The sequence below is a fragment of the Bubalus bubalis genome, chromosome 9 (genome assembly GCF_019923935.1).
Source record: "Bubalus bubalis isolate 160015118507 breed Murrah chromosome 9, NDDB_SH_1, whole genome shotgun sequence".
NCBI lineage: Eukaryota > Metazoa > Chordata > Mammalia > Artiodactyla > Bovidae > Bubalus > Bubalus bubalis.
The window spans coordinates 68,161,819-68,173,895 of record NC_059165.1 but is presented as its reverse complement, the minus strand read 5'-3'; the positions used below and the strand labels follow the sequence as shown (position 1 = coordinate 68,173,895).

Here is a 12,077-nt window from a genome sequence, read left to right as displayed (position 1 = left end):
ACTCTTGAGAGTCTCTTGGACAGCAAGGAGATAAAACCAGACAATCCTAAAATAAAATCAACCTTGAATATTCATTGAAAGGACTGATTCTAAAGCTGAAGCTCCAGTACTTTGGCTACCTCATGCAAAGAACTGACTCGTTGGAAAAGACGCTGATGCTGGGAAAGATGCAGGAGGAGAAGGGGATAACAGAGCATGAAGTGGTTGGATGGCATCGCCAACTCAATGGATATGAGTTTGACCAAACTCCAGGAGATAGTGAAGGACAGGAAAGCCTGCTGCCCAAGCGATTTCAAGGAACTGGACATGACATAGCTACTAAACAACAACAATTCCCAGATATTTTATTTATTTGTATTTTTTTGGTTGACTTTACTTGGTTATGTATGATTGTTGTTATGTTTTGTTGTGTTTGATTGGGTAATATATTGTTGAGAATTCTTGGACCTATATTCATTGGAGATATGGCCTTTAATTTTCTGTTTGGGTGGTATCTTTGGTTTTTGTATTAGGGTAATTGTGGATTCATAGAATATCTTTGGGAGTGGTCCCTTCTCTCCAATAGTTTGAAAGTGTTTGAGAATGATTAGTATAATCTCTTCCTTGTATATTTGTTAGAAATCACCTGTGAAGTCATCTGGTCTTGGACTTCTTTGTAGGGAGTGTTTTTGTTTTTTTTAATTACAGATTCTATTTCATGTCTAGTGATTGTTCTATTTAAATTATTTATTTCTTCTTGATTCAATTTGGTGGGCTATATGTTTCTCAGACTGTTGTCCATTTCTTCTAGCCTTTCAAAAATTTGTTGTCATATAATTGCTCATAGTATTTTCTTTTCTTATTTCTGAGATATCAATTGAGATTTCTCCTTTTTCAGTTTTTATTTTTGAGGTTCTTTTTCCTTCATAGTGAACCTGGCCAGAGTTTTGTCAATTTTGTTAATCCTTTCAAATAATCAGCTCTTGGTTTTATTGTATTTTTGTCTTGTTGTTTTTTCTTTTAATATCTATTTATTTCCTCCCTGATCTTTGTTATTTCCTTCCTTTAGATAACATTGAGTTTTGTTTGTTCTTTATCTAATTATTTTAAGTGGTCTGTTTGGTAGTTTGAGTTTCTCTTGGTTTTTGGTTTTGTTTTGTTTTTTGAGGAAGGCCTTTATTGCTATGAACTACCAAGAAATGGTTTTGCTCCATCCTATAGATTTCATATGGCTGTGCTTCATTTTCTTTTGCCTCAAGGTATCTGTTAATTTCTTTTAAATTTTTCTTTTTAGTGTTTTCATTGAGCCATTTATTTGGTAGCATGTTATTTAGTCTCCATGTAATTATTTTTTCCTCATTTTTTTTCCTGTGTTAATTTCTGGTTTCAAGCTGTTGTGGTCAGAAAAGATGCTTGATATAGTTTCTACACTATTAATTTATTCTATGCTAATAAATTAATTTATTTGGTTGTGCTGGGTCTTCATTGCTATGCAGGCTTCTCTAGTTGCAGCATGCAGAGGCTACTCTTCCTTGTAGTGCACAGACTTCTCACTGTAGTGACTTTTCTTATTGTGCAGCATAGGATCTAGGGCACATGGGCTTCAGGAGCTGTGGTGCATGGGCTCAGTAATTGTGGTTTCCATGCTGTAGACCGTAATTGTGGCTCACAGGCTTAATTGCTCCACAGCATGTAGGATCTTCCCAGATCAGGGATCAAATCCATGTCTCCTGCATTGGCAGCTGGATCTTTACCACTGAATCACCAGGGAAGCCTCTACTATTTTTTTTAAATAACAGTTTTTGCCATCTATTTTAACTCATTCTATGCTTCATTATAAACAGATCAGGAAACTTTAAGACTGAAAAATCATTTTGTAATGATGCTCTAGGAAACTAAGTCATTAAATAGATCAGTGGCTCCTACCCAGTGTTTCATGAGAGAATCAATGGAAGAAGGTCTTCCACTCAGATTCTTGAGGCTCACATAGTATATTCTAATTCTGCTGGTCTGAGATGGACACAGAACTGAACTTTATAGATACTATTAATAAAGGCAATAAGTAATTCTAAAGCAGATGATCAAAGAACTACTCTGTAAACAGTGATGTGGATTGAAGACTTTGCATTTTCATAGGATTTAGAGGTACTACATTCCTGTTTGGTGGAACAAAACAACACTGGAAACTTCATAATGCTCATTAATTTAACAAGTGATTGATTTTGAGCACCGCCTGTGTGCTTGACAATATTCTTCATTTTACAGGTGCAGATATTGACCTTTCACTCATGAAACAACGAGAAACTTGGCAAATATTATGGTACACGAGGTTATCAAGTATGAATGGTGTAGAGGGCTGATGAGCATAATATCTTTTCCCTCATCAGTGTATCATCTAGGACGATTGAACAGAAATTCCGAGATGAAGAAAGGAAAGGATATCAAACATTTTTTTTTTCTTCCAGATGAAGTCAGGTTGAGGGACTCTGTGCAACCCCATAGACGGCAGCCCACCAGGCTCCCCCGTCCCTGGGATTCTCCAGGCAAGAACACTGGAGTGGGTTGCCATTTCCTTATGCATGAAAGTGAAAAGTGAAAGTGAAGTCACTCAGTCGTGTCCGACTCTTATCGACCTCATGGACTGCAGCCCACCAGGCTCCTCCATCCATGGATTTTCCAGGCAAGAGTACTGGAGTGGGGTGTCATTGAGGGAAGCAGCTCTTAAAAACTGGTTGACTTTTTCAGGGATTAGAAAATATAATTCTTACAGGGATAATATTTTACTTAAAAAAAATGCCTCTTTGCAGGTGCATCACTAAGATTGTTTGCAGCTAAAAGGAAAACTCTGCCCTCTATCTGGTGGACTGAAACCTCCCCATCAACTTTTTTAGTGAACATAGAACTTCTTTGTTTCTAAGACTGTATGCAAGAGGGTTCAGGAGAGGGGTAAGGACAGTCCCAAAGAGAAAGAGACCCTGGTTCAATTCTGGAGTCTTGGCAGAACCAAGCCTCATGTAGATGCACATACCTGGACCAAAATAGAGACCCACCACACAGACATGAGAGGAGCAAGTGGCCAGAGTCTTGTTCCTGCCTTCTGGGGAGTTCATTCGGAGTACAGCAAGGAAGATGAGAATGTAGGAGGACAAGATGAGAGATAAGGGCAGCAGCAGGACTAGGATGCTGGTCACCACTACAGCCTTCTCATAGGCTGAGATGTCCTCACAGACAATCCTAAGAACAGCCATGACTTCACAAAAAAGTGAGGAATCTCTCTGGGGCTGCAGATGTGAAAATGTAAGGTGAAAGCAGTGTGGCCAAAGGAAGTAAGGGTACCTCCAGCCCAAGACATGGCAGCCACCTGCCAGCACATCCTAGGACTCATGATGACAGGGTACCGCAGGGGATTGCAGATAGCTACATAGCGATCAAAACACATGACAGTTATAAGGATGCATTCTCCAATGGCTACTGTCAGCGAGAAAAAGATTTGAGTCCCACAAGCCAGGAATGAGATGCTTTGCCATCCAGAGAAGAAGTTGGCCACCATCTTGGGTATGATGCTAGAGGTCAAAGTCAAATCCATTAAGGAGAGCTGACTGAGCAGGAAGTACATGGGAGTATGGAGCCGGGAATCCAACCAAATGAGGAGGACCAGAAGAGTGTTGCCAATGAAGGCAGCCATGTAGATGAGGAGAACAATGGAAACCAAAGCTGTGATGTATCTAAATTCAGGGAAGAATCCCAGGAGGATGAAATTTGTGGATTCTGTCTCATTCCCTCCCCACATGGTTCTCTGCGATGACAACACAAAGGGAGGAGATTAAAAAAAAAAAAGTCAGTGCTGAAACAGTTTTTTAAAGTTTGTTTAAAATAATTTATAACAAAAATGACAAGCATAAAGTGTTTATCCATGATCATCTGCATCAATTCTTAACATTTTTTTTTCAGTAACCCCAAACCACGATCTAATGTACTTTAGAAACCAGAGTGTAAGTTTTTAAATGTGACTCATTATCATTAATGTTTGAAATATATTTTCTTATATTAAGAACAATTTTTGATCATTACAGTTTTTTCTTTAAAATGATAATGTTTGTTATTGGGTTGAGAAATCACAATCACCACTTGCACATTTTCAGTTTTTTGCTGTTTTTAGAAAATGATGATATTTCCATTTTTATCTTTTCAATGATTTTCTTAGCAATATTTCTGAGGAATAATTTACATTTATTTCCAGGTCATATAATATAGTATTTATTTGCTCATGAAAAAATAGTACTAATTTAATTTATACAAGGATTTAAAACATTTTTAAATGCTCCTGCTTAATCAAAACTTCTGGCTTTGGGCATTATAAACATACAAATAAACTGGTCATTAGGACTGTGTTTTGTGTTATATACATTTAAGTTATTTTAAGCTTTTAATCTAATTGACCCTTCTTTATACTCTGGCAAATAAATGCATTATATCTACATGGTTTCGATACAATAAATTCATACCAAGTATCAATAAGGGAAAAAGGTATTTCTACATGAACTAGCAGGGTTCCTGATATTGTAAAATTCATATTACCTAGAATTTTAGTTACAGTATTTATGTGCATGATTGACACAGAGAAATTTTAGAGCTCCTTCCTCTCAGGCTTAGGAACTTTTTCTTTTAAGACTCTCTGAGCTGTATACAATCCTTCTCCTTGATACCTGTATAACCCTTTAAATTCCTAGACATACTCCTGCTGGGGTTACAAGAGGACTTTACTCATCTCTACTGAGATTCATAGGGCTTAGTTACAAAAACCTGACCAAACAGTATAAGGATGGGAAAACTGTAAACAAGTACTCATGAAAATAGTTTTAAAAATTCTAAAAAAGATCAAAGTGACTCTAACAGTGTATTAAAGCCTCATAATTGTCCAAATTTAATGTAAGCACAATTAACATTAGAATGTTTATAAAGTAAGAATGGATGTGTCTAAGCATTTGAACAGATTAAAGAAAAAGTATACACATTAGAACAAAAACTTGATAAAATTAATTACTAAATACTGATTTAAAATCCATCCTAACTATTAATAACTAGTAGTAGAAAAAGATATTCTAACATCCTATTGTATTACTTTCCTGCCAATATGTGACATTCATTTGTTAATGGAATTACTGAAAATACTATCTCTAAGGAGCTTGCCTGGTGGCTCAGATGGTAAAGCGCCTGCCTGCTATGCGGGAGACCTGGGTTCTATCCCTGGGTTGGGAAGATCTCCTGGAGAAGGAAATGGCAACCCACACCAGTACTCTTACCTGGAGAATCCCACAGACGGAGGAGCCTGGCAGGCTACAGTCCATGGACTCGCATAGAGTTGGACAGGACTGAGTGACTTCACTTTCACTTTTCACTATCTCTAAGGAGCTTCTCAGGTGGCTCAGTGGTAAAGAATTTGCCAGCCAATGCTGGAGACGCAGGAGATGCCAGTTCGATCACTGGGTAGGGAAGATCCCCTAGAGGAGGAAGTGGCAACTCACTCCAAAATTCTTCCCTGGAAGATTCCATGGACAGAGGAGCTTGTTGGACTACGGTCCATGGGGTCACAAAGAGTCTGACACAACTGAGTGACTGAGCACACACACACACATCATCTCTAAATTGTTAAGCTAGTTCTTTCTTCACAGGTGTGCACTGTATATGTGTCAACATTAACAGCAAGATCCAGGTTTCCTTTACTTTTTTCAAGAAGTCTTTTTGCAGAGAGTCTTTCTCCCTCTAACAAAACATTCCCTTCTCAGAAGCAGTGAACTCAAACACTAAGTCATTGTCATGAGTTTGAGCAAGCTTCTGCTGCAGTCCATGGGGTCACAGAGTCAGACACAACTGAGTGACTGAACAACAATACATTTCTAATCTTGTGCAATTTGACCTCAACTCCTTGCTTCCATCCAGATATTGATTTAAATTTGTTCATCAAAAATAATGATAAGTTTTTAATGCAGAAATTCTGATAACAAAAATGATCTAAGTCTGTTCTCCCATTGATCAATCACTGCTGCTGCTGCTAAGTCGCTTCAGTTGTGACCGACTCTGTGCGACCCCATTGACAGCAGCCCACCAGGCTCCCCCGTCCCTGGGATTCTCCAGGTAAGAACACTGGAGTGGGTTGCCATTTCCTTCTCCAATGCATGAAAGTGAAAAGTGAAAGTGAAGTCGTGCAGTCGTGTCCGACTCTTAGCGACCCCATGGACTGCAGCCCACCAGGCTCCTCTGTCCATGGGATTTTCCAGGCAAGAGTACTGAAGTGGGGTGCCATTGCCTTCTCCAATCAATCACTAAAAGGCTTCATTTCTTGTGAAGAACTAGCTGAACTCTATGGGTTGGCACTGCCAGATTGAGACATCTATCTTTACATATCCACCTTTTATTTGAGCATACCATGTTGATCACCTTCAAACCAAGAAATCACAGTTAATCAGGGCCTTTCTTCTGGGTGAATGTCTTGAAGGGTTAGCCTGATTTTAGATGTGGACAGTTTAAGATTTAAAAAAGTAAATTTAATAACAAAAATGGTCAACGTTTATCTTATTCTCTCCTGCCTTAAAGGGAGCCTTCGTGCAGTCAGGGCACTATATGTGGTTCATCTAGAGTCATCAGATGATGAGAAACTGAGATTTCAGAATGGCCAGATCTTTGAAAATTTTCTGACTTTGTAAATAAGAAAGCAGGGTTCTGTGATGTAAGTGCTTGTTACACATCATCCCATTTCTAGCACAGGTGCTGCTTTCCTACTTGGCTAGGTTCAATTATAAACTCTCACTCCAAATTCCATTCATCACAGTCTGAATTTAAACCTATATTTCATCATTGTTGCGGTTACATGTGTTAATATGTATCTCACCCATTGTCATAAAATTTGTGATGAAAGGAACTGTATTTGCTAAGTTCCACCTTTTCTCTCTAGATCTGCCATGTTGCCTTCAGTGAAAATAAGTTAGATACACTATCAATTCAGGATTGGAATACAGGTCTTAGAACTCTGGATTTAATTCCTGTATCAAAAAAGAAGCTTACAGGACAAAAACCATTTTTCTACCTAACATTATTTTGTTGCTTTTATGATCCCTCATTGACTTCAGAGCATTTTGCAGCATTTTATCTGGTTGGACTATATGGGAAGGGGTTCATCATTTCTATGTCCACTTGAGAAATAATATCCATAAATGACTGAAGGACACACAACTTTGCTAGTCACATAGTTAAATAACACTTTCTCACTGCTTAATAGTTATCAGCTTAACAAGATTGAACCCTACAAATATTATTTACAAATAACTATAGAATTAACATTAGGAATGGATTTTTCACAACCACAAAAAACTGGATTCTCTATCAAGATGCTTACCTTGAATTTGTGCTCAGTCATAAGATCTTACAAAGTATAAAATATTAAAAATTCCTTTGGCTCAGTGACTCTGATTATACCATTTAAAAAGACAAGTAAACTATTCAGTAGGAAAAGATAGATAATTGGGTATATCTTGATAAGCTGTCTCTCCTCAGCCTAAGTTGTAAGCAGAACTGGAATCTCCCTAATTCCTAAGTGGCCTGGGATTTAGCGTAGAGTGGCCAGTCACTCTGAGCGTTGCTGCTTCCTGACTCAGCCCCACCAACTGCTCATTAAGGGTTGAGGGGCCCAGGTGTAGTGGCCTAAAGGAATCTTCTCTCCAGGATATAATTAGTATTTTTTAAAACTATCCACTAGCTACATACTCTGAATTTTTGTTTGTTTTCCTGTCAACATCACCATCATTTCCTCTAAGTTCCAACTTGTACTTTTCTTTTACTTTTAATCATTAATTTCATACAACCATTAAGCAACCATTAAGTAACCAATATTGATTTCTCTTTTCTAACAATTCTTATTTTCTCCTTCATTTCTATTCATAGGACCCTCACTCTAGATCTATTTCCCCTGTGTAGAATATCACTTTTTCTTATCTTCTTAGCTAAATTCTCCCTTTTCTTCAAGGTCAGATTTAAGTCTTATCTCTGCATCAAAATCTACCTTTATTTCCACAGTGAATATCAGCATGTTTTCATTAGTTAATTACAGCTCTCTCTCTCCCCCTTGGCTTATCATACCTACGTCACACTGTTAATGATTTTTTCCAACTCCCTTACAATTAACAGTGGGAATAAAGCTATGGAAGCCTAGGATTTTGCCTCAGTCCTCATTATGTTCCCTCCTTTTTTGTCCCTCTTTTTCATAAATTATCTTTTTCTTAGTAGGCACTGACTTAACACTATTAATTAAATTTATGTTTCATTAAAATCAGCAAAAGCTGTACTATATGCTGAGAACTGAAATGGAAAAATAATAAATGCAGTAAGATCTGATCAAGTGGGGAAACTGATTTATGAAAAAAAAGAGAGATTATGATATGACCTATTAGTACCACAACAAAATTATGTAGAAATTGCTATGGTTCCACAAGTGAGGGAGGATTAAGTTGTCTAGATAGATAATTGGTAGATGATTAAAGGATGGTTTCATGTGTATAATAACATCTGAATTGAATTTTAAAGAATAAGTAGGAATGAATGAAAGTAGAAATGAGGAAAATTTAAACATGGGAAGCTGTTTCAGGGCAGATGGACGAACATGGTTTTTATGGAAAAACTTAATCATCCATAATTTTGATGGATATAGAAGCTGTAGGAATGGACAGGAAATGATGATGGAATATAGAAAGAGGCTCAAATGTATACTTAGCTTAGGGGAAGTGAGTATGATCTGGGCACTAAATTATTGTACACCCCAACCAAAGGGAGAAGCTTTTATGATTAACAGGTATTATGAAATAAAAGACAGGTTTTAGAATAATCAACATACTTAAATGGCCACATAATTGAAGACAGACACATCAAGGGCCTTGAAGAATTTAATGAAATGTGGAAACATCTTGTGTTTGGAGAATTCTGTGCCTTTTCATACTCTCCTCTGCTCTTCTTTTCCTCACACTCAACTTTGTTGCTTCTCTCCACAATTGCTGTTGACCTCCAATCAATTATTTTGGCCATTAGAATTTATCAGACAGAGTTTTTGGATACTTTCCTTCTAAATATGAATTCAAATAGGTTCTTGATCAAAAAAAAAATTAAACTGGTTCATCAAAATACACACTTTTAATAGACCAATAATACTTTAAAATAAACTTTTATTTTCTGAAAAGTTCTTGATTTACAGAGAAGTTGTAAAGATAATACAGAGAGTTCTCATAAATTCCTCACCATGTTTTCATCTTTATTGACATTTTATTGCTGTTCAGTTGCTAAACTGTATCCTACTCTTTGTGACCCCATGGACTGCAGCACACCAAGCTTTCCAATCTTTCAATATCTCTGAGTTTGCTCAAACTCATGTCCATTGAATTGATGATGCCATCCAACCATCTCATGTTCTGTCACCCCCTTCTCCTCCTGCCTCAATCTTTCTGAGCATCAGGGTTTTTTCTCAGTGAGTCAGCTCTTCGCATTATGTAGCCAAAGTATTGGAGTTTCAGCTTCAGCATCAGTCCTTCTAAGGAGTATTCAGGGTTGATTTTCTTTAAGACTGACTGGTTTGATATCCTTGCTGTCCAAGATACTGTCAAGAGTCTTCTCCAACATCACAATTCAAAAGCATCAGTTCTTTGGTACTCAGCCTTCTTTATGGTCCAATTCACACATCTTTACATGATTAAAGATGAAAAACAATAGCTTTGACTAGACGGACCTTTGTCGATAAAATATCTCTGCTTTTTAATATGCTGTCTAGGTTTTTTCTTCCAAGGAACATGCGTCTTTTAATTTCATGGCTGCAGTCACCATCTGAAATGATTTTGGAGCCCAAGAAAATAAAGTCTGTCACTGTTTCCATTGTTTCCCCATCTATTTGCCATGAAGTGATGGGACCGGATGCCATGATGTTCATTTTTGAATGTTGAGTTTTAAGCCATCTTTTTCACTCTCCTCTTTCACTTTCATCAAAGGGGCTCTTTAGTTCTTCTTCACTTTCTGCCATAAGGGTGGTGTCATCTGCATATCTGAGGTTGTTGATATATCTCCTGGCAATCTTGATTCCAGCTTGTGCTTCATCCAGCCCAGCATTTCTCATGATATACTCTCCAAGTTTATCCAAAGCTTCTGGTCTGGGTGTTATATTTTAAGGACAAACTAACCATTAGGACTGTGTTTTATGTTGTTTTCACTTATGGTTTTTTAAGCTTTTAATCTAATTGACCCTTCTATTCAGGCAATAAATTCATTGTAGGTACATGATTTATAGAAAATTCATATCAAGTAACAATAAGGGAAAATGTTTTTTTCTACATGACCTCATAGAAACTTCCACTCTTGCAAAATTCATATTACCTTAATGATTAGTCATAGTAGTTAATGTGCCTGATAGGTACAGGTGAAATTAGGATTTATTTCCCTCAGGCTTACCAACTTTTCCTTCTTAGATATTCATAGCTCTACATAATCTTTCTCCTTGATACCTGTATAGTCCTTTAAACTCCCACACATACTCTTGTTGAGTGCACTAAAGGACATGCACCATTCTCCTGTGAGACTCCTAAGACTTCATTACAAAAACCTGACCAAAACAGTACAAGAATGGGAAGATTATAAGCAAGTTGTACTCATTAAAATAGTTTCAAAAATACTAAAAAATGCAAATTATCTATAATTGTGTATTAAAAGTTCATAATTATTTAAATTTAACATCAGATCAGATCAGTCACGCAGTCGTATCTGACTCTTTGTGACCCCATGAATCGCAGCACACCAGGCCTCCCTGTCCATCACCAACTCCAGAGTCCAAAATGCAGTACTTGGATGCAATCTCAAAAATGACAGAATGATCTCTGTTCGTTTCCAAGGCAAACCATTCAATATCACAGTAATCCAAGTCTATGCCCCAACCAGTAACGCTGCAGAAGCTCAAGTTGAACGGTTCTATGAAGACCTACAAGACCTTTTAGAACTAACACCCAAAAAAGATGTCCTTTTCATTATAGGGGACTGGAATGCAAAAGTAGGAAGTCAAGAAACACCTGGAGTAACAGGCAAATTTGGCCTTGGAATACGGAATGAAGCAGGGCAAAGACTAATAGAGTTTTGCCAAGAAAATGCACTGGTCATAACAAACACCCTCTTCCAACAACACAAGAGAAGACTGTACACATGGACATCACCAGATGGTCAACACCGAAATCAGATTGATTATATTCTTTGCAGCCAAAGATGGAGAAGCTCTATACAGTCAGCAAAAACAAGACCAGGAGCTGACTGTGGCTCAGACCATGAACTCCTTATTACCAAATTCAGACTTAAATTGAATAAAGTAGGGAAAACCACTAGACCATTCACGTATGACCTAAATCAAATCCCTTATGACTATACAGTGGAAGTGAGAAATAGATTTAAGGGCCTAGATCTGATAGATAGAGTGCCTGATGAACTATGGAATGAGGTTTGTGACCTTGTACAGAAGACAGGGATCAAGACCATCCCCATGGAAAAGAAATGCAAAAAAGCAAAATGGCTGTCTGCAGAGGCCTTACAAAATTAACATAGATCAGATCAGATCAGTCGCTCAGTCATGTCCAACTCTTTGCGACCTCATGAACCGCAGCACCCCAGGCCTCCCTGTCCATCACCAACTCCCGGAGTTCACTCAGACTCACATCCATCGAGTCAGTGATGCCATCCAGCCATTCTCATCCGCTGTCCTCCCCTTCTCCTCCTGCCCCCAACCCCTCCCAGCATCAGAGTCTTTTCCAATGAGTCAACTCTTCGCATGAGGTGGCCAAAGTACTGGAGTTCAGCTTTAGCATCAGTCCTTCCAAAGAAATCCCAGGGCTGATCTCCTTCAGAATGGACTGGTTGGATCGCCTTGCAGTCCAAGGGACTCTCAAGAGTCTTCTCCAACACCACAGTTCAAAAGCATCAATTCTTTGGTGCTCAGCCTTCTTCACAGTCCAACTCTCACATCCATACATGACCACAGGAAAAACCATAGCCTTGACTAGACGGACCTTTGTTGGCAAAGTAATGTCTCT

General features: G+C 38.0%; 1 pseudogene; it reads right to left on the bottom strand.

Moving 5' to 3' along the window:
• Nucleotides 1-2,727: 2,727 nt before the first annotated feature.
• LOC102415763 lies at nt 2,728-3,970 on the bottom strand (annotated as a pseudogene).
• Between the last annotated feature and the right edge of the window lie 8,107 nt (nt 3,971-12,077).